Source organism: Moschus berezovskii, chromosome 19, assembly GCF_049115385.1.
Source record: "Moschus berezovskii isolate FMDL1 chromosome 19, NW_MosBer_1.0, whole genome shotgun sequence".
Classification (NCBI taxonomy): Eukaryota; Metazoa; Chordata; class Mammalia; order Artiodactyla; family Moschidae; genus Moschus; species Moschus berezovskii.
In genome coordinates, this window is record NC_142478.1 from 69,616,363 (window position 1) to 69,639,688 (window position 23,326).

Sequence of the window (23,326 nt, forward strand, 5' to 3'; positions counted from 1 at the left end):
ACTTATGTAAAATGGAATATTACTCAGCCACGAAAAGAATGAAATAATGCCATCTGCAGCAACATGGATGGGCATACAGACTGTCATACTGAGTGAAGTCAGTCAGACAGAGAAAGACAAATACATATCACTTCTATGCAGAATTTTAAAAAATGGTACCAATGAACTTTACAAAATAGAAATACAGCACCATAGATATAGAAAAAAGCTTATGATTATCAAGGGGGTGGGGAGGAGGAATAAATTGGGAGATTGAGATTGAAACATATACACTACTATATGTAGAAAGATAACTAATAAGGACATACTGTATAGTAAAGGGAACTCTAGTCAATACTCTGTTATGACCCATATAGGAAAATAATCTAAAAAAGAGTGGATATATGTATAACAGATTCACTTTGTTGTATAGCAGAATCTACTACAACACTGTAAATCAATTATACCCCAATTAAAAAAAAAACAAAAAAACTTCTTATCCCTACTCTGTGTGAAGTACCACACGGAGTGCCCAGGGCAGACAGGCAGACAGGCATTGGCCTGCCTTTGCAGAGCTTACAGTCCTGGGGAGGCAGCTGTGCTCAACTCTCCAAGGACAGAGACTACCTCGCAATGAGAAAAAGAGGGGATAGAAATCGGCATGGAGTGTACCACATTAGAAGTTAGAACTGAGATGTTTTAGAGCCTTGTTTACCCAATTCATGACCATAACAGAAATGAAAACCAAGACTTTAAAAAGACTTATTAATTCACTGAAAAAATGACAATAAAAATAAGCATTGCATGCTTATGTAAATAACACATTCTTCACGAAAAACAACTTTCCAAAAAAAAGGCATTATTATATTTTGGGAAATCTCTTTAAAGTCTGGCTTAATAGAAGACTGTGTGGATCACAACAAACTGGAAAATTCTGAAAGAGATGGGAATACCAGACCACCTGACCTGCCTCTTGAGAAATCTGTTTGCAGGTCCCAAAGCAACAGTTAGAACTGGACATGGAAAAACAGACTGATTCCAAATCGGGAAAGAAGTATGTCAGGGCTGTATATTGTTACCCTGCTTGTTTAACTTATGTGCAGAGTACATCATGCGAAATGCCGGGCTGGATGAAGCACAAGTTGGAATCAAGATTGCTGGGAGAAATAGCAATAACCTCAGGATGACAGCACCCTTATAGCAGAAAGTGAAGAAGAACTAAAGAGCCTCTTGATGAAAGTGAAAGAGGAAAGTGGAAAAAGTTGGCTTAAAGCTTAACATTCAGAAAACTAAGATCATGGCATCCGGTCCCATCACTTCATGGCAAATAGATGGGGAAACAATGGAAACAGTGGCAGACTTTATTTTTTGGGCTCCAAAATCACCGCAGATGGTGAATGCAGCCATGAAATTAAAAGACGCTCCTTGAAAGAAAAGCTATGGACAGCATATTAAAAAGCAGAGACATTACTTTGCCAACCAAGGTCCGTCTAGTCAAGGCTATGGTTTTTCCAGTAGTCATGTACGGATATAAGAGTTGGACTCTAAAGAAAGCTGAGTGCTGAAGAATTGATGCTTTTGAACTGTGGCGTTGGAAAAGACTCTTGAGAGTCCCTTGGACTGCAAGGAAATCCAACCAGTCCATCCTAAAGGAGATCAGTTCTGAGTGTTCACTGGAAGGACTGATGTTGAAGCTGAAACTCCAATATTTTGGCCACCTGATGCGAAAAGCTGACTCATTTGAAAAGACCCTGATGCTGGGAAAGATTGAGTAGGAGGAGAAGGGGCTGACAAAGGGTGAGATGGTTGGATGGCATCAGCGACTCAATGTACTTGAGTTTGGGTAAACTCCGGGAGTTGGTGATGGACACAGAGACCTGGCATGCTGCAGTCCATGGGGTCAAAGAGTTGGACATGACTGAGCAACTGAACTGAACTGAATAGAAGAAAGAGCCTTGGATTCTGCTGTCTGCTTCTGCATTCAGTCTGTTGCAACATCACATGTCCAGGTAGCTCCTGCAAAACCCCACCATGCACTTGTGAGGGAAGATGAAACGGAAGGATTAATTTCTCTTTGAGTCTCCAGATCTCAGGACCACACCTTGAGACCCGCTGCTCTATCACATAAACCTGTTTATTTCCTGCTTAAAACTTGCGCCCATCTGAAATTACCTTGTTTACTCGTCTGATTCCTTATTTATTGTCTGTCTCTGGTCTTATCTATTGTACATTCGCGGAAGGCAGGGTCCCAGAGCCCACTGCAGGCACTTTTAAGTGGTCAAGTCAGAGCTGCAGTTCTCGGGCAGAGCCAGCAGATGGCGGTGTCTCACCAAGACCGCCGCATTCTGTTGGAAACTGGTTACTCTGGGGTTTTGAGAGGAGGCCCTGTGGTGATCCTCTTTGGATTCCAGTTTCACGGAATTGGGTGGGCCTGGTGGGTGGAGGAAAGGAACATGCTAGAGAGAATGCAGTTTCGAACAGAAGCTTCGGGAAAGTTCTGTTCATTTCTACTGAGGGCTTCTGTTCTTAACAGACATCAAGCCAAATGGATTCTCCTCTTGAAGCCTCAGTTTTTCTTCTCTGCAAAATGGGCAGACTATGACTTTGGCTTCCATTTCACCACAGTTCTCTTGGCAAGAATCACTTTATTTTGATGCCACTGGTGTTTCTGGCAGTTCAGGGTCCTCTAATTTACTCCCCCTAAAGAATTCTGAGAACCGAGCCAGTATTGTGGGCTCTGCCTGCAGGCAAGACCATTTCTCCTCATCCCGCTTTCAAATATAAAATGGCTGTTGCCATCTTCCGTGTGTCAGCTGCATGCCAGGCTCTGTGGTAAATCGTTCCTATGTGTTGGTTCCTGGAGTGCTCAGGATATTTGAGAGGTGAGTTTCCTTGTCCCCATTTTTACAGGAGGGGGACACTGAGCCTCAGGGAGGTGAAGACCTTGCCCAGGGATGCACAGTTGGAGGACTGGGAATGCTGGGTCCAGGATGGTTACCATGGCAATGGGGGATGCACCATCCCCAGATTCCAGGTTCATCTTCCCAGTGAGACAGCCCACTGTCTCTGCACCAGCTTCTCTTCTCTTTCGGCTCCTCCCTGTGAGGTGTTCCCCGTCCTTGGAAAACTGAGAGGAGTTTGTGTTTCATACTTGTTTTGCTCACGTGCTGCCTCCTCTGGTCTGTAATGCCACAGGGCAGAGATGCCTGCCTGCTGCATACCTGTGCCCTGTGCTGCACCCGGCCTCATGCCTGGCACAGAGCCAGGGATCCAGAAGATACTGCTGAATGAAAAGGGGAGCCAGTGGAATCTGTGAGTGGGCAGTACCCAAGCTGACTCAGGAGCAACCAGACCCACCCCTTGCTGCCTATGTGACCTCGAGCCAGTGATATCCCATTTCAAAGCCTCCGTTTCTTCATCTGCAAAATGGAGATAATACTATTTCCCTCTAAGAGACTGTGAGGACTTGAAAAGAGGAGATGCAGAATATCAGTACTCGAAGGGTCTCCAATCCCCTTTCCCACACCTGTGGTTTCTCCTGCCGCTGGGCAGGGAGCCCAGGTGGAAGGTGGAGCAGCCCGAGGACTGGGCAGGGGAGCACGTGGGCCATGTCACTGAGCAGACAGACGGGCAGCCCAGCTGGCGCTCAGGCCACCCTGTCCCCCAGCGCCTGAGCCCACCTGAACGCAGGCGCCCCAGGGGCTGTGGTCCTGGTGGCCAACTCGCTGTGGGCATTTCTCACCAGGCCCCGTGGCAGATAAACAGATTTTCTTAGCCCAAGTGGCCACACTAGGGTCAAAGTCACACAGCTAGGGGTACAGAGCCCCATGGAGAGCTGGTGCTGTTCTGCCTGAAACACAACAAGCTTCCCAGCCCTCACAGAGTCCTGTCCTGTGGGAAGGACACCTCCTCCCAGAGAAAAGCCCTGGAATGTAAGGAATGTTCTCGAGCCTCCCGCTGGGGCCCCAGGACAGGAGTGCCTTGGAAGCTCAGGACCCTGGGGGCTCTTTCCCAGGGAGGATCTCAGGGCCGCTGGGCTGCCGGGGAGCTCATACCAGACAACACCTTTTGGCACCGGGGTCAGGCTCAGCCGCCCCCAAGCGTTCCCAGGTTCTTAGTGTGGCAATGATGGGGCTCCTGCGGGACTCACGCCGCCCATGCCTTCAGCCTCTCATCCAGTGCCAGCACACCGGGGTCTGGGGCCGGGCCTTGTGCTGGGCACCGAGGCATACAGAAAAGTCAGGCTGAGCTCTGCTCAGAGCCACCTGGACTCAGACAGCGTGTCACCTGGGGCAAGTCACTTCACCTGTCTGGGCCTTTGTGTCCCCACGTGTGAGATGGGGTTAGTAACGGAGCCTCCTCCTTGGGGCTGTTGTGAAAGGATCCCACGTGCGGGGAGGTCCTGGTGTAGAATAATCGTGCCGCAACGTTTGTCATCACTGTCGCTGTGGCTGGCTGTATTCTCCAGAAACGGCAGCAGCACTCTCCCATCCCCTCAAAAGCACGGCAGGTTTGTGCCTATGGCAGATGTGAGGGTATGTGACTTCCAAGGCCAAGTGCGGCTCACCTGGAGCCCAGCCACCATGCTGTGAGGAAGCCAAAGCAGCTGTGAAGAGATATGTGGGGGACCGAAGCCCCAAGCCCTTCCCCACCCCAAGCCCTGGCTCAGCCCCCGGGGGGCAGTGACTACGCCATCTCAAAGGGCGGATCCTTCAGCTCTAGTTGGGCTGCTCTAGCCGATGCCTTGTGGAGCGGGGATAACCCTTCCCAACTTGCAGGTTCAGGAGAAATGATTCTAGTTCTAAGTCGGTAGGTCTTGGAGTGGCTCCTTGTGCAGAAACAGACACCAGATATAATTCCTTTTTAAAAAAAGTCTTTGTTTCTCTCTCCCCTGAACTCAGGATGTTTCCCCCTGCACCGTCCTGGTCCTCTGCCAGCGTCTCATCCTGGTCCTCCGCCAGCGTCTCCCACCTCAGTGAGGAGCCCCGCATCTCACCTCTGGTTGCCCAAAGGCAAAATTGGGGAGAAATCCCAGGTATCTCTTGATTCTGCCGTTTCCTCTGTATCTCTGCCACTAATCTCGTCCAAGCCTCCAGCGCTTCGCTTGCGTTGGGTGGCCATGCCAGCTTCCCCCTTTCCTGCCCACTGCCCTCTCCCACAGAACAGGAAGCTGGATACATAAATGACGTGCAGAGAGGGTAAGTCACGGGCTCACAACTTCCCCTGCCTGGAGTGCTGGGTCTCAGCACATGAACTTCATCTGTCTTTTCCTGGCCTGTCCTCTATGATCCTCAGAGTTCAGGATGAGGCCCCACTGGCAACCATGTCCTGCCTGTGCACAGCGTCCTCTGAGGCCAGTAGGCCTCACAGACATGGAACCTAACATGTGAGGTCAGGTCAGTTCAGTTCAGTTGTTCAGTCGTGTCCGACTCTTTGCGACCCCATGGACTGCAGCACTCCAGGCCTCCCTGTCCACCACCAACTCCTGGAGTTTACCCAAACTCATGTCCATTGAGTCGGTGATGCCATCCAACCATCTCATCCTCGGTGGTCCCCTTCTCCTCCCACCTTCAATCTTTCCCAGCATCAGGGTCTTTTCAAATGAGTCAGTTCTTCACATCAGGTGGCCAAAGTATTGGAGTTTCAGCTTCAACATCAGTCCTTCCAATGAACACCCAGGACTGATTTCCTTTAGGATGGACTATTGGATCTCCTTGCAGTCCAAGGGACTCTCAAAAGTCTTCTCCAACACCACAGTTCAAAAGCATCAATTCTTTGGCGCTCAGCTTTCTTTATAGTCCAACTCTCACATCCATACATAACTACTGGAAAAACCATAGCCTTGACTAGACAGACCTTTGTTGGCAAAATAATGTCTCTGCTTTTTAATATGCTGTCTAGATTGGTCGTAACTTTTCTTCCAAGGAGTAAGCATCTTTTAATTTCATGTGAGGTACCTCCTGCCATTCAGTGCTATGGAAGAAGTTGAGGAGAGCAGCTGGGCAGCATGGACTGGGGGTGGCTGAGGCTCGTAGTGGGAGGAGGTGGCACTTTGAGCTGCTGTGAAGGAGCTGACCATGTGATGTCAGGAGGAAAGGAGTGTCAGGCATGGGCAACAGTGAGGGCAAAGGCCCTGAGGTGGGAATGAGTCAGCATGCTGGGGGGAAAAAGACTGGGGCGCAAGAGGCTGGGGGGTCGGGCCATGAGGGTGGGGGTCAGCAAGCAGAGAGTCACTTGGAATGAGGCAATTCAAAGTTATTTATACGCTTGTTTTCCCAACCAAAAAGCAGACTCTGATTATCTCCCTGGTGGGGACTGCCAGCTGCACCACTGGTGCCTGTTAAAAATGACCCTTTATGGGTCACCTGTGCTCAATGCCAGCATCACCTGCTCTGTGAAGACTCCCAGGTTCAGCTGATGGGACCCTGGACCAGTTTCCAGCCAGGCACCTAGAGCTCTGACTTTTGTTTCCGTGTGTGGACCTTATTTCCAAACAGGCCATTCTGTCTCAAACGAGGTTCCCCCACTGCCTCTGGATTTCTGAGGCTGGCTGGGCTTGCTAAAAATGCAGACTCCTCTGAATCAGCACCTCAGGGGTGGGTTCAAGAATCTGCCTTTCTAACAAGCTGCCTGCCAAATAATTCCTTTAAAAAAAATTTACTATCTATTTTTGGCTGTGTTGGGTCTTCACGTGAGCCTTTCTGTACTTGTGGAGAGTGGGGGCTAGTCTCTAGTTGTGCTTCCCGAGTTTCTGATTGTGGTGGCTTCTTGTTGCAGAGCCCGGGTTCCAGGGCATGTGGGCTCAGTAGTTATGGCACGTGGGTTTAGTTGCCCCGAGGCATGGGGCATCTTCCTGGATCAGGGATTGAACTCATGTCTCCTGCACTGGCAGACAGGTTCTTTACCACTTGAGCCAGCAGGGAAGCCTGCTGCCAAGTAATTCTTATGCTCACAGATGTTTTAGAAGCCAGAATGAGGGCCTGAGCAGAGGGGCTATATCAAATATGGTCCCCAGGCTCCCTGCACAAAGCCTCCAAATGTGTGTTGAGTGAAGGAATGAGATTTTGTCAGGGAAGTGGGGAGAGTAACTATTCCTCTTAGGATCCTCCCTTCTTTCTGCCTCAGTTCCCAAGTAAGACAAGAGGTCTCATCACATTTTTCTGCCAGGGGGAACCTTCTCCAGTAAGAATCCCCCTGCCCACCACCCACTTTAATCTACTCATTAATAAACGGCATTGTAAAAGTGATCTATAATTAGATGCTAACTGAGTTTGGCCGTAAAATTGGGTGGGCGAGGTCAGCAAGGTAAGCCAGGAGCCAGCTGATTGTTATGATCAATCAATAACCTATTTATTTCCCAACATTTCTATTAACCTCTGCCAGCCAATCACAGTTTCAATTTGAAAGGCTGGGGTCCGCTTTGCTGACTGGACAAGTCTGATTGAAAGCGGGACCCTGACACGACCCCAAGGGCGAAATCCAATTAAAATCATTTTCACTTGTAGATTAATATTTTTAGCATGTTCTACATCCTGGGATTCATCATTCCTGGCAATAACTAATGTCTTGTGACATAAGCAGGTGGATTGGCACTGCCATAAATAATAATTGTGATTAATTGGCTCATCACGTCCTAGAGCGGCTTTGGGGCGGTGGTTGGTGCAGCTTCTGGGAACTTTTCCCACCGCAAGCTGGTTGTGTGGTCCTTTCAATCCCATCATTTGATGACCTTTCCTAAGTAGGAATGGAGTTTGTGCCTGGGTCTGTCTCCCTCTTCACACTGAGCTCCGTGAGGCCAGCTAGCGTGTTTCATTCATCTCGGAGACTCTTACCCTTTGGCAATCCCAGTTCTCCTTCTCTGGCCCCACCCATGGACACCATGGATGGATCGGGGGTAGAGCCCAACTCAAGCTGGGCCAATGAAAGCCTCTGGAGATTAGGAAGTAGTTTTAGGGCTTCCCTGGTGACCCAAATGGTAAAGAATCCGCCTGCAATGTGGGATACCCAGGTACGATCCCTGGGTGGGGAAGATCCCCTGGAGAAGAGAAAAGCAACCCATTCCAGTATTCTCGCCTGGAGAATCCCATGGACAGAGGAGTCTGGAGGGCTACATGGGGTCACAAAGAGTCAGACAGGATTGGCTGAGTAACACTTTCATTTTTTAAGGGAAGTGGGCCCTTGGCTCAGTGTGTGTGTTCCGGGGAGTGCTGACTGCCATGATCTGTGCTGTGGGCTGGGAAGCAGCAACAAATGAAAGCCACGTCAAGAGAGGAGAAAGGACAAAGGCAGAGAGGAGGAGCACCGCAGGTTTCCTAGCTCACTGGGTCCCTATTTCCCTGAGACCTGCCTGCACTCCAGCTCAGGTTCTGAGTTGCCCCTGCATTTTAATAATATGTATTCTTTCTTCCTACTTCCCCTGCTTGAATTAATTAGAATGTTCGCTCCTTTCCAACTAAACTCTCCCTCAAATTCAGAGCCCAAGAGAGAACCAATGTCACACACAAGCTGGTGGCAGAACCATCCTCTTTCTCCTGACTCTTAACGAAAAGCCCTTTCGAGGAAGAAGGAAATAAGGAAGGAAGGAATAACTTGCATTTGTTGAAGATCTACTCTGTGCCAGGTGCTTTGTAATGGCATCTATTTAATCTCTTCCATCCTGGGAGGGAGATTTTATTCTGTTTTCTCTGTTTGCAGATGAGGAAACTGAGGCGTGGAAGTGAACAACTTGTCCAGGAAGAACTGAGGATTTAATTACTTTCACTAATTTTGTGGCTGTTCAGCACCCTAAGCTGTTTGTTCAGAAGAGTGTGCTGCTTTGTTATTTTAAATTACCCTGAGGCTGTTGGGAGATAGCCAATGGGAACCTCAGGAGTAAATCAGCCAAAAGAGTCACGGTCAGCCTCTCGACATCCTGCAGAGAGACAGGGTCACATGTCCAGACAGGGGAAGGCCCCTTACCTGTTGAAAAACGTATTCATTTTTATTTAAGTGGAGAATAACTGCTTTATAATGTTGTACTGGTTTCTGCTGTAGGCAGTGTGAATCAGCCGTAATAAATATATATATGTTCCCTCCCTCTTATGCCCCACCCCATCCCTCTGGAAGACTCCCACCTTTAAAGACCAGCTCCTAGAACCCAGTCATTGCTGTGAGTGCGTCAGGACCCCCTCAGGAACCACCCAGACCACCCCACCTCCAGCCTCTGGATGGCTCATTTGTGGCCACTGAGGTCATTCCAGCATCTGCACCTCCTTTGTGTTAGGAAAAGAGCAAAACCAGATCTTCCCAAAGAGGCTCTGCTGAGGGGAAATCCCGGAGGACCATGACCTCCTCTGATTTTTGTCTCTAGACCCTTGGCTAGGGTTGTGTGTGTACCAGGCTCCCTTTAATTTGCACACCTGGATTGCACCGGGATGCCAGCACCATTCCTAATGAATGGATGGCAATAGAGAAATACATACTGCTAGGACCAGCTATCCAGACTAGCGCACACTGAAGAATGTCTCCGCAGACATATCTAGGAGACTAGGAAGACTGGGAATTCCTGCAGTCCCTGTCTCACCCGGGGCTGTTATGAACAAAGTGCCATAGACTGGATGGTGTGTAAACGGAAACTTCTCATGGTTCTGGACGCTGGAAGTCTGTGATCAGGGTGCTGGCATAGTGGGGTCTTGGTGAGTTCTGGGTGGCAGAAAGTCCGCTCCTCATATCTTCACATGAGGAAGGTGAGCTAGTATTCTTTTTTTTTTCTCTAGAGGTATTAATTCCATTCATAAGGGCCCCGCCCTCATGACTTAATTACCTCCCAAAGCTCTATGTCCGGATATCATCCCAGTGGGGATTAGATTTCAACAGATGAATTGGTGGTGGAGGGTGGTGGTGGGGGGAGGACTACAGACATTCCAGTCCCTAATAGCTCCAAATTCTTAAAAAAAAAAAAATTTTATCTGGCAGTTCCAGGTCTTAATTTCCACACAAGGGCTCTTCGTTTCGGTATGCGAGATCTGGTTTCCTGACCAGGGACCAAACCCAGGCCCCCCGCGTTAGGAATTCGGAGCCTCAGCCACTGGACCACCAGGGAAGTCCCCCCTGCTGCTGCTGCTGCTGCTGCTGCTAAGTCACTTCAGTCGTGTCCGACTCTGTGTGACCCCATAGACGGAAGCCCACCAGGCTCCCCCGTCCCTGGGATTCTCCAGGCAAGTCCCCCCTAACAGCCCCAAATTCTAATCTGCAAATTATTTTGACTGATTATTAAAAAAAAAATCAACCTGGAGACCTTGAAACACTGCAGTTTCCTTAGCCTCACTTCTGGGGGATTCTGATTTCATAGGTCTGTGCTACATTTGTCCTTTTGAGATGATTCCCTGAGAACTGTGACAATCAATCAGATTCAGAGAAGCTCAGGGCGCATCCTTACATTAGAGGCACGGAGAACACCTATTAGTTCCACTGGACCCAGTTTACCAAGGTTACTTAACATGTATCCCTTCATGTATTTTATTTACTGTGTAACACCTGTTTGTACAAGGTCCACTGCTTGGAGAGTCTACCAACATGTTTCCTTAATAACTTCACATGCATATCATAACTCTAGTGATTCTTTCATGCCTCTGCCACCTTTTTACTGAATTCACTGGGCTGTTTTCTCCCTAAGGGCAAGGACAGTATCTGCCTTATAATAAAACCGAGAAGGACCCTTCAGGGCCCTCCCAGGTACAAAAGGCCTTCAGAGTCCTCCATCTTTTATTTGTTGAAAAGCTATAGTCTCCCAGACCTCCTCTGAGTCACAGAAGAGCAGGCTCTAGCAGTTAATAATTAGGGCGAGTCACATCATCTTTAGTTCCTCCCTGAAGGACACAGTTAAGTGTCTGATGACCACTCCTGAGTTGTTCTGCAGATACTAGAACTACCACCAGAGGGAAAAAGCTAATTGCATGATCAGCTGACAGTAGCCGTGACATGAGCTGCTCCATCTTGCACAATTTTAAGAACTGGCCTCTAGGAAATGGGAACCAACCAACCCTGGAGCTGAAGATGAACTGTGCTTGAGACAATGAAGATGGTGCTGACCAGACCACCATATGACCAGTTTCAAGATGATCAATGGAGTCAGTTGACAGGCTGTTCTGCATGGAACCCCCACCTGTGCACTCGTGCAGCTTTCCTTTAAAAACTCTTGCCCCCTGATTGGCAATGGGGAGACTATTTTTGGGGGGTTGCTAGTTCACCATCCGGAGAAGGCAGTGGCAACCCACTCCAGTACTCTTGCCTGGAAAATCCCATGGACGGAGGAGCCTGGCAGGCTGCAGTCCATGGGGTCGCACAGAGTTGGACACGACTGAAGTAACTTAGCAGCAGCAGTTCACCATCTCCCCAGGTCACAGGCTTCTTGAATGAAGCATCTTTTCCTCTCAATCTTTGTCTCTCAAACATTTGACTTTTCAGTCACAAGCAGCTGAATCCGAGCTCAGTTCCAGTTCTGGCGGGTAACAACAATGTTCCCCCCTAGAGCCTGAGTAAATGAATGTCTCTTAAAATCATCTCTGAACAGGAGACCTGACCACCCTCCCCCCACCATCCCACCAATGGCAACACTGATTCTGGGAAGATAGTTTTCAAACTTTAAAACTTAAGAGACGGTGATTTCCCCTCTGTCTTCTAGGATCCGGATCTGATTTCCACCCCACATGTGGTCACAATCAGGAAGCCTATACAACTGCTTTTGGTTGGCAGTTGTGGGTGTTGGGTGCTGGCTGCCCACCTCCTTCTCCAAGCTCTTCCCCCACTGCTCTGTCTTTGTCTCTTAACAAACTGGTTCCCAGAAATGAGCCCTCCTGAAACAATTGCTTAAGGCAAGACATTTCTCATTGCTCAGTTTCCTCTGCCTTCAAGCCACCAGGGGACTGAAGAGAGAAGTGCTGAGGCTACAGAAATGGGTTTCTCTGTGGAGGGAGCACTTGTGTTGGAAATCGTGCTAAATTCAGCATGCATAAACCATTCACAGTGGCTCCTCACATCCCAGAAGGACCAAGATCCCACTAATAATCAAAATAGAAATGTGTACGCAGGTCAAGAAGCAACAGTTAGAACTGGACATGGAACAACAGACTGGTTCCAAATTGGGAAAGAAGGGCTTCCCTTGTGGTTCAGCTGGTAAAGAATCCAAATTGGGAAAAGAAGTATGTCAAGGCTTTACATTGTCACCCTGCTTATTTAACTTATATGCAGAGTATATCATGCGAAATGCCGGGTTGGATGAAGCACAAGCTGGAATCAAGACTGCAGGGAGAAATATCAATAACCTCAGATATGAAGATGACACCACCCTTATGGCAGAAAGTGAAGAAGAACTAAAGAGCCTCTTGATGAAAGTGAAAGAGGAGAGTGAAAAAGTTGGCTTAAAGCTTAACATTCAGAAAACTAAGATCATGGCATCCGGTCCCATCACTTCATGGCAAGTAGATGGGGAAACAGTGGAAACAGTGGCAGACTTTATTTTTTGGGCCTCAAAATCACTGCAGATGGTGAATGCAGCCATGAAATTAAAAGATGTTTGCTCCTTGGAAGAAAAGCTATGACCAACCTAGACAGCATATTAAAAAGCAGAGACATTACTTTGCCAACAAAAGTCTGTCTAGTCAAGGCTATGGTTTTTCCAGTAGTCATGTATGGATATAACAGTTGGACTCTAAAGAAAGCTGACTGCTGAAGAATTGATTCTTTTGAACTGTGGTGTTGGAGAAGACTCTTGAGAGTCCCTTGGACTGCAAGGAGATTCAACCAGTCCATCCTAAAGGAAATCAGCCCTGATTATTCATTGGAAGGACTGATGCTGAAGCTGAAACTCCATTACTTTGGCCACCTGATGTGAAGAACTGATTCACTGGAAAAGACCCTGATGCTGAGAAAGACTGAAGGCGGGAGGAGAGGGGGATGAAAGAGGATGAGATGGTTGGATTGCATCACCGACTTGGACAGGAATTTGAGTAAGCTCCAGAAGCTGGTGATGAACAAGGAAGCCTGGCGTGCTGCGGTCCATGGGGTCGAAAAGTCAGACACGACTGAGCGACTGAACTGAACTGAAGGGTGATGTATTTATCCCACCCTGTAAGCCCCTCCCCCACTTTTTTTTAATGTAACTTTTAAAATTTAATTCTTCACAAGATAATGAAGACCTGAAGAAGTGACCCGAGCAGGAAGCTTTTATTCTTTTACCTTTTGGCCGCACTGAGTGGCATATGGGATCTTCATTCCCCAACCAGGGATCAAACCGGCGCCACCTGCATTGGCAGTGCAGAGTCTTAACTACTGGACCACCAGAGAAGTCCATGTAAGCCCCTTTCTAACTCTATTTGGCAAACACAAACCACCAGGACTTACCTGCCAGTCCCAGGCCATTTTACAACGTGTTTCCCAGGAGTGGATCCTATGCCAAGGGAAAAAGCGAGTGGTTGTCCTGACCCATGTTTGGCAACGGTCCTTTGGTTCCTGGTTGTCAACAGTTGAGGGGGATGGTGTTGGCCAGTCTCTGGATCAACACAGCGAGGGCACTGGGAAGATGCTCCTGGACTGCTCGGGGACAGTTCGCAGGGCTCGAGACAACCGCGTGTCGAGAACGAGTTCCCTTCTCGATGTTTAAGTGGTCCTTTCATAGCCCGTCAGCAGTGTGGTTATAAAGCAGGGGGGAAAGCGAGTGAATGGCATTTTTATTGCTCTGTTCCTCGACTTCACGGGCATTATTCCCTACCTATGTCCAAAAGGGGTCCCATAGGTCACGCACGGCTGTTCTAGATTCTGAACAGTGGTTGTGATGCTGGAAGACTTTGTCGACGTTCTGTAACGTCTCCCATCTGTGGTAACACGTCAGAACTGGTGTGTGGCCGTGATCCCGTCCCCCAATTTCGTTGCTCTGCCCCCTCCTGTAGCCGGGACCGAGGCGGGGGCTTGGTTTAGGGAGTGGGCTGGTTTTACCCAACCAGGTAAGCCCCAAGTATCTGACAAATAATCCAGATCCTCATCTTTCGTCTGTATTCACCAGCCAACCCCGAGCAGTTAGAGGAACCCCGAGCGCGGAGCTGTCCCTTTTAAACTGGAAAGAGGCTCTGAATTGAGTAGGACAGCCTCAGCGTCATGGAAGAGAAAGACGCCTCTCGTGGTGGCCGGCTGCCCAGGGCCCCGCGTGCTAGCGGACGACACCTCAGGTCATCCCCCACAACGTTGCGTCCCCGTCCTTACTTCCCGACTTCTTCCCGCTGAGGGGAGTTTCCTCAGCCTTCTGTGGCCAATTTTTGGCTGCACCCGTTGGACTGTGAGCCTTGTAGTTGCCCAGCCTTGAATATGGAGACACTAACGTCAGAAGGAAAGGGTCCTGAGGCGACAGCCGCACTTTGCACAGCTGGCTGTCAGCACAACATGGCGGCGCTCTTCACCGCTAGCGGGAGGGAGAGAGGCCGTTGATTGGAGGAACTGATGTCACGTGGCTCATTGGTTACCAGGGAAACCAGCTATTTGGGCACGCCCCTCACAGGCCCTCAGGTTAACCACCATCGTGGTGGCGTGTGTTTCTTGTTAACTAGCAGATGAAGCCATGCTGCCCTCAGTTTTAGAACCATCACTCGGCTGGGGCAGAGGGCAGGCGTGTGCATGGTCCATGAGTCTGGTGCAGCTGAAGCAGGGGCTGGTGGAGCAGGGGAGGGAGGTCCAGAGAGCTAGCCTGGTCACCATCTCATTGCATCCTTGTTCTAGCTTTGTTGTAGTTATCTCCTATTATAGGTGAAGAAACCAAAGCCCAGAGAAGTTAAATAATGCAGGGTCCTACCGGAGACAGATGGCGCATTCAAATGAACCTACTTTAATAAAGGTACTATTTACAGAGGTCAGCGTAGTGGATTCATTTTCTATTTTTTAAAACATTTTTACTGCATTTTTAAAATAAGTTTTTATTGAATTTGTTACATATTGTTTCTGTTTCATGTTTTGGTTTTTTGGCCAGGAGGCATGTGGAATCTTAGCTGCCTGACCAGGGATGAACCTGCACCCACCACATTGGAAGGCAAAGTCTGAATCATTGGACTGCCAGGGAAGTGTCTATTTTTAAAAAATCTGTCTGTATTGGGTCTTAGTTGTGGCATTTGGGATATAGTTCCCTGACCAAGGATCGAACCTGGACCCCCTGCATTGGAAGCAGAGAGTTTTAACCACTGGACCATCACAGAAGTCCCTCGTTTTCTACTGCTGCATTAAAAAAAGCTGCAAACTTTGTGACTTTAAACAGCATCCGTATGTTAGCTCACAGGCCTGTAGACCATAGTCCAGGCATGGTGTAGTTAGATTTTCTGCTTAGTATCTCCTGAGGTTGAAATCAAGGTGTCATTGGGGTTAGGATCTCATCTGAGGCTCAGGTTCTCCTTCAAGTTCAATCAAGGTGTCAGCAGAATTCAGTTCCCTGTGGTTGTAGGGCTGAGGTCCCTGATTTCTCACTTCCTGCTTGCCTAGGGACAGCTCTTGGCTTCCAGAGACCACTCTCAGATCCTTGTCATGTGTCCCCCTTCCATAGACAGCTCATGGCGTGGATGTGTGCTCCTTTGAGCCCAGCAGGAGACACGCTGTCTTACTTCCGGGATTGTGAAGACTGGGGTCCCAGGTCAACAGTCATGCAGTGAGTCTTCCTTGAGCTGCTTACTCGCTGACCTGTCTGGTTGTCTCCATCTCCCTGCAGAGTGCAGATCCAATAATCCCTTCCCTGTCAGCCCTCGGCCCTCCTTGAAATTTACTCTGATGGTTCCTTGAAGTTCCTCTCACCTTAATGTAACCCCTCTCTGGGGGCTGTTCAACCAACTTTGCAGGGAGCTCTCCAGTGGAGAGAAGGGGTTTCTCTGGGAAGCCATGTGAGTGCCCAGCTCCTGTCTCATCTCCCACCTGGTGGATTAGAGAGACTCAGACTCTGGAATTCTGCCTGCATCAGGTCTCTGTGACATCATGCCTTTAAGAGGGGCTCAGGGGCCAATTAGGAAGATAATCCAACCAGGAGACCCTGAGAGCCCACTATGGCTATTGGTCTCTGGTCTGCCACTATGAGGCTGTACGGCTTCACCAGAGTCATCTGGAGTCCTTGGGCCTCGTCTTGGAAATGGGCCTGCATCCCTTATGGAAGGAGTTGGTTTAAAGCTTTTCAATCTGGATTCTGGGGTGGATTCAAGAACCATCCCTTTCAGGACATCCCGTCCTCTAGAAAGCCTCGTGACCCCTCAGATTGCATCAGGCGACTGCCCAGCTTCCTCGATTACCTTGTCATCTGTGTCTTTATTTGGTTGTGATTGCCTGTTACATATCTCTCATTGGACTGTCACCACCTCGAGGGTAAGAATGGATCACATCAGTTCCTGCTCAGAGCCCTTTGAAGACTTTATTGCTTTAGTTGTTCAGTTGCTAAGTCGTGTCCAACCCTTTGTGACCCCATCAACTGAAGCACACCAAGCTTTCCCATCTTCCACTGTCTCCTAGAGTTTGCTCAAGTTCATATCCATTGAGCTGCTGATGATATTTAACCATCTGAGTGAAGACCAAATCCATACTCTGGCCTCAACTCCCTGCATGACTTTGTATTGTCTCCCTCTTCTGTGTGACCTCGAGTGGTGTTTCCCCTCTGTTTCAGCCACAACAGTCACCTTCAGGTCCGTATGCTTCCTCCACCAGGGCCTTGGCATATGCCATTCTCTTTCACTGGATGCTCCTTCTTTTCTAGCCCCCACCACCCTTAATTTTACCCCCTGATCCTTCAGATTTCAGCACAAGCTTTACTTCTCCAGAGATTAGGTCAACCTCTTGTTATCAGTTCTGAGGATCTCGCCTTTGTAAACTAGTCATTGCTATCAAGATTGGATAAGCAATCCTCTCCCCTTGCAGAGGGCCTGAGAGCAGGGACCACGCCTCTTTGTTCTCCCTTGTAGCTCCAGCATCTTGCCGAATTCCTGAAGCTGAGTGGGCATTAGTTATGTCAAATGGTGATGGAATCTTTGTGCTCTTAGAGCCAGGGCCTGGCGTATGGCAAGTATAAAATAACTGGTTCCATTTGTGCAAAAGAAATAAATGGGTTCTCTGTGGTCTGGTGGGTCCCTTCCCTGCTTCTTGGTAGTGTCACTGGCATGGCTTTGGGGTGGACAGACCAGGGTTTGAATGCAGCTTCTTCTACTTCCCAGCTGTGACTTTGGGCAAGTCTTTTCATTCTCAGAGCCCATTTCTTGGTCTGTCAACTGGAGGTCTTCACTGGGGGCTGCAAAGAGGATTTCACAGCCTTCTGTTAACTGAAGCCACTCAGGAATACACTGGGAGAAACCCCACATTCTTCAGCGTCCTTCCATAGAGATTGGCAGTTCAGATTTTGGTGGGTGAACCCCATTGTGGGTGGGCCTCTAAAGACCAGGGCTTCAGCATTTCCCATCTTCCGTCTGAGATGCTTGATGAACAGTGGCACTGGCCCAATTTCCCAGTGTCCTGAGTACTGGGCTGCATGGCCACAAATCTGAACACCCCGGATGTAATTCCTGAGTCTGGCCACCTCCGTCTCACAGGCGGGAGGACATGGACAGATTTAGTGGTGGGATGGGCGGCAGCTGCTTTGGGTCTTGTCTTCCTGCTTTATGGGCGCAAGGTCTGAGCACGGTCACGTGCACGCAGCTTCTCTCTAGCCCGCTCCAGGTTCTTATGGAGTTTCCCCCACCCTCGTTCACCAACTGTTTTTTGTTTTCTCTTAATTATAACAGAATGCATGCTTGCTATTTAAAAAAGGTTTCAAATAATAGTGAGGGTTCTCCCTGCCCACTCGAATCCCATATTCTCCGGTAACCAGTGCAGCATGGATTGTGGGTACTACCAGCCCTTGTCTCCATGACGCTCTTAAAACCTGTATGTGAAATGCTAGAGATGGTGTAGAGAAAAGGGAACCCTCCTACACTGTTGGTGGAAATTCAAGTTGGTGCCGCCATTATGGAAAAGAATACAGAGGTCGCTTAAAAAAGAAAAACTAGAGTTGTCATATGATCCAGCAATCCCACTCCTAGGCATGTGTCTGGACAAAACTCTAATTCTAAAAGATACACCCCTGTGTTCACAGCAGCACGGTTCACAATAGCCAAGACATGGAAAGAACCTACATATCCATCAGCAGGTGAGTGGATAAAGACAATGTAGTGATGCCCACAGTGGAGTACCACTCAGCCATGAAAATGAAGTAACGCCATTTGCAGCTACATGGACAGACCTAGAGATTACACACAGAGTGAAGTAAGACAGAGAAAGACAAATATGATATCACTTCCATGTGAAATCTAAAATATGGCACAAATGAACCTATCTATGAAACAGAAACAGACTCGCAGACACAAATGAATCTATTTACGAGGGGGAGGGTTGGATTGGGAGTTTGGGATTAGCAGATGCAAACTATCATACATAGAATGGGTAAGCAACACGGCCCTACTGTATAGCACAGGGAACACATATTCAATATTCTATGACAAATCATAATGGAAAAGAATATGAAAATATATATATTACTAACTCAAAAGCCTCTTGATGAAAGTGAAAGAGGAGAGTGAAAAGGTTGGTTTGAAGCTCAACATTCAGAAAACAAAGATCATGGCATCTGGTCCCATCACTTCATGGGAAATAGATGGAAAAACAGTGGAAACAGTGTCAGACTTTGTTTTTTTGGGCTCCAAAATCACTGCAGATGCTGATTGCAGCCAGGAAATTAAAAGACGCTTGCTCCTTGGAAGGAAAGTTATGACCAACCTTGATAGTATATTAAAAAGCAGAGACATTACTTTGCCAACCAAGGTCCGTCTAGTCAAGGCAATGGTTTTTCCCGTGGTCATGTATGGATGTGAGAGTTGGACTGTGAAGAAGGCTGATCGCCGAAGAGTCGATGCTTTTGAACTGTGGTGTTGGAGAAGACTCTTGAGAGTCCCTTATACTGCAAGGAGATCCAACCAGTCCATTCTAAAGGAGATCAATCCTGGATGTTCATTGGAGGGACTGATGCTAAAGCTGAAACTGCAATACTTTGGCCACCTCATGCGACGAGTTGACTCACTGGAAAAGACTCTGATGCTAGGAAAGGTTGGGGGTGGGAGGAGAAGGGGACGACGGAGAATGAGATGGCTGGATGGCATCACCGACTCTGTGGACATGAGTTTGAGTGTACTCCGGGAGTTGGTGATGGACAGGGAGGCCTGGCGTGCTGTGATTCATGGGGTCGCGGAGAGTCGGACACGACTGAGCGACTGAACTGAACTGAACTGAACTGAACTAGTATAAAGAAGATACTATTACCAACACAACATTGTGACTCGACTATACTTCAGTAAAAACAACAATGGCGACAAACCAGCTGTATTCGATAGCAACACCTATTAATTACAGAGCGCTGGCTGTGGGACGGGCATTATGCTCTTAGTTGCCCAAATGGGTTAATTCAAGGCTGCTAGGACAGTTGTGCGTGCATGCTGTGCTCAGTCATGTCCAACTCTTTGAGAACCCCATGGACTGTAGCCCACCAGGCTCCTCTGTCCATGGAGATTTCTACCAAGAATATTGGAGTGGGTTGCCATTTCCTACTCCAGGGGATCTTCCTGACCCAGGGATCAAACCCACATCTCCTGCATCAGCAAGCAGATTCTTTACCCCTGAGCCACCTGGAAATCCCAGACTACTTGCACTAATTTTACAAATGGGGAAACTGAGACCATTGATTTTAAGAGGCTTGTCCAAAATCACACGGCTAATAAGTGACAGAGTCAGGACTTGAGTCCCCTGCATGTGTGCTTGCATAGTACACTATAGAGGCATGTGAACCCTTAGGCATTTTTTCCCCCACAAAATTGGGTTACAGTATATTTTTTATTCTTAAACTTCTCTTCACTTCATAATATATTGCATCTCTGAAGTTCTCTGTAAATAGGTGCATGTTTAATTTTTTAACTCTTTTAATGTTTGAAGAGTATTCTAGAGTATGGTTGGGCTAAAATGTATACAAACCAGCTCCAGAGGAGAAATGTGAAAATCATTTCTAAATTTTTGCTTGAAAAACCTTGCTAAGGTGACCAGTCTTTCACAGATCCCTTGAAAAACATTAAAAAATGTTTTATGCACATGTTGAACATTCAAATAGTTTTCCAGAGTGAACAGTGCCCGTGTGTCTCCTGGTCTCCTTGACAGGTGGAACCATTGTTAGCAGTTGCTTCTGGAACCTTCCAGAGAGATAGTGTGTACTTTCAAGTATGTGGACATACACACACACACACAAAATGTATATACACACACGAATATACACAGACAGACATATATACAAACATGCATTTTGGTCACATAAGTTATACTACACACACTGCTATAAACTCGCTTCTTTCTTATATAACAATTTGCCTGGAAAATTGTTACACCTCAGTCCACACAAATCCCAGGGACGGGGGAGCCTGGTGGGCTGCCATCTGTGGGGTCGCACAGATTCGGACACGACTGAAGGGACTTAGCAGCAGCAGCAGCAGCAGTCCACACAGACATCCCGTGTTCACAGTTATTTATTTAATTTTGAAGAAGTCATAAATTCGTTGTTAAAATATATAATAAAATAATTAAGTGATTTATGTGTACAATAAATAAACATATTTGAAAGGAGACTGTACAACATCTCCTTCCCACTTCTATGCAACCCCCTCCCCTATAAATAACCATGATTCTTAGTTTTATTTACATCTTTCCATATGTATATATCTGTATATATTGAATATATTTATATTCTTACTTTGCCCCTCATTTTTACTCACGAGTGATACACTCTATATGTGTATTTTGGAGATATTTCCATTTTAGTACATAAGCAATTTCCTCACTCGTTCCTTCCTTCTTTTTTAATAAAATAACTGCAGATGGCCAGCATTCCACTGCATGGATAAATAAAAATGTGTTCATTTTTTAAGAAACGATTATTTCAACCTTTCCTGAAGGAGTTTTCAGTGCCTTTAACATGCTAGCATACACTGGGATCTGTACATACATTGTGTAGACTACTTTGACTACACAATTACCACACGCCAACATGATTTCACTGCTTTATTGTCCTGAGGGGGAGTCTGAAGCCCAGAGAGGGAGTGCTACTTCTCCAAGATCATGCAGCAATGGTGGAGAGCTGAATTTCTAGACTTCCCATGACAGCGACAACAATGAAGTGCTCCGTGCCCTTTCTTGGCACTACCAGTTCTCATTGTGGAACACTGAGGTGTCCTAACGACCTTCAGGGGCAACAAGACATACAGCTTCGCTCATTTTGGAATAACCGCGTAGGATTCTTCAGAAGTGTTAAGGTCGCAAAAACAAGGCGAAGGTAAACTGTCACAGATTGGAGGGGACTTAGGAGACATGGCGGCCAAATGCAACATGCTATCTTGGAGTGGATCCACCTTAGGGAGAAAACGGGTAAAGTCCAGATTAAATCTGTAGTGTAAGTAATAGTACGGCACCAACGTCAGGTTCTTAGTTTTGACTGACGCGCTGGGTCCTGGGTGACAGATATACCAGAACTCTCTGTATTATCTTTGCAGCTATTCCATAAATCTACAATTATTTCTAAACAGGAAGTTTAAAAATGTGTTTATATTATTTCTGCCAAACCAAACACCATCCTGTATTGGATTCAGCCATAGAAAAATAAAAAGCAAGCCCAAAATACATGTTAGAATGCTGTATGAAAATATCTTTGGGAAAATTCACAAACATGCTGATCTTGGTTACTTGGGAGGAGGGCCCCTGGGTGGCTAGTGCGGAAGCGGGGAGGCTTTTCACAGTTTATTATTTAATACCTTTTGAACGATGTATTCAGTTCAGTTCAGTTCAGTTCAGTCGCTCAGTCGTGTCCGACTCTCCGCGACCCCATGAATCACAGCACGCCAGGCCTCCCTGTCCATCACCAACTCCCGGAGTTCACTCAAACTCATGTCCACAGAGTCGGTGATGCCATCCAGCCATCTCATTCTCCGTCGTCCCCTTCTCCTCCCGCCCCCAACCTTTCCCAGCATCAGAGTCTTTTCCAGTGAGTCAACTCGTCTCATGAGGTGGCCAAAGTATTGGAGTTTCAGCTTTAGCATCAGTCCCTCCAATGAACATCCAGGATTGATCTCCTTTAGAATGGACTGGTTGGATCTCCTTGCAGTATAAGGGACTCTCAAGAGTCTTCTCCAACACCACAGTTCAAAAGCATCGATTCTTCGGCGATCAGCTTTCTTCACAGTCCAACTCTCACATCCATACATGACCACGGGAAAAACCATTGCCTTGACTAGACGGACCTTGGTCGGCAAAGTAATGTCTCTGCTTTTTAATATACTATCAAGGTTGGTCATAACTTTCCTTCCAAGGAGCAAGCGTCTTTTAATTTCATGGCTGCAATCAGCATCTGCAGTGATTATGTATTGGGTTGGCCAAAAAGTTCATTCGGATGTGTCCAGATGATGTTGCAGGAAAACTCGAATGGACTTTTTGGCCAACCCAGTACACATATTCTCTTTCAATAATTAAATCTTAAAAATAATCAAAAAGAAAAAAATGAGAAAATGTTAATGTGGAATTGTTTTGGGGGAAAAAAAAGTGAATGAGATGGTAATGATACTGCTCATTGCTATTAGTGTTTATTGGAAGTTTCTCCGATATGCCAGGCGCTGTGGTGAGCATGAAGTCGGGATGAACTCACTGAGTCCCCTCAACCATGCAAGACCCCTGTTTTATAGAAGAACAGCTTGCTCAAGTTGTCATGTAGAAAATGACTGAGCTGAAATTTGAGGTCAAGTCTGCCTCATTCTATCACCTGAGCTTTTAACCATCTCTTTCTCTTCCTGTGGGATAAATATGCATGCAGCAGGCTACAGGAGCAAACATGACAGGGTGTGCAGCAGAGGCTGTTGGAGCCACGCTCACAGTCCCTCCCTTGTCCTGCATTTCTTTCCCTGGGCGTGGGGTGGGGTAGGACTGGGTGGGGGAAGGCTGGTTCTGGCCGTCGGACCTGTGCTGCCCACGCTCTGGTCAGTTAAAAAGGCTGGTAATTTATGCCCCAACCAATGACCAATGGGCTTCCCTGGTGGCTCAGTGGTAAAGAACCTGCCTGCCAATGCAGGAGAAGTGACTTCCATCCCTCGGTCAGGAAGATCCCCTGGAGGAGGAAATGGCAACCCACTCCTGTATTCTTGCCTGGACAGTCCCACGGACAGAGGAGCTGGGCAGGTTACAGGCCATGGGGTCAGAGAGTAGGCCACGACTGAGCGACTAAACAACAAACAATGACTAATAGAAGCTGGGG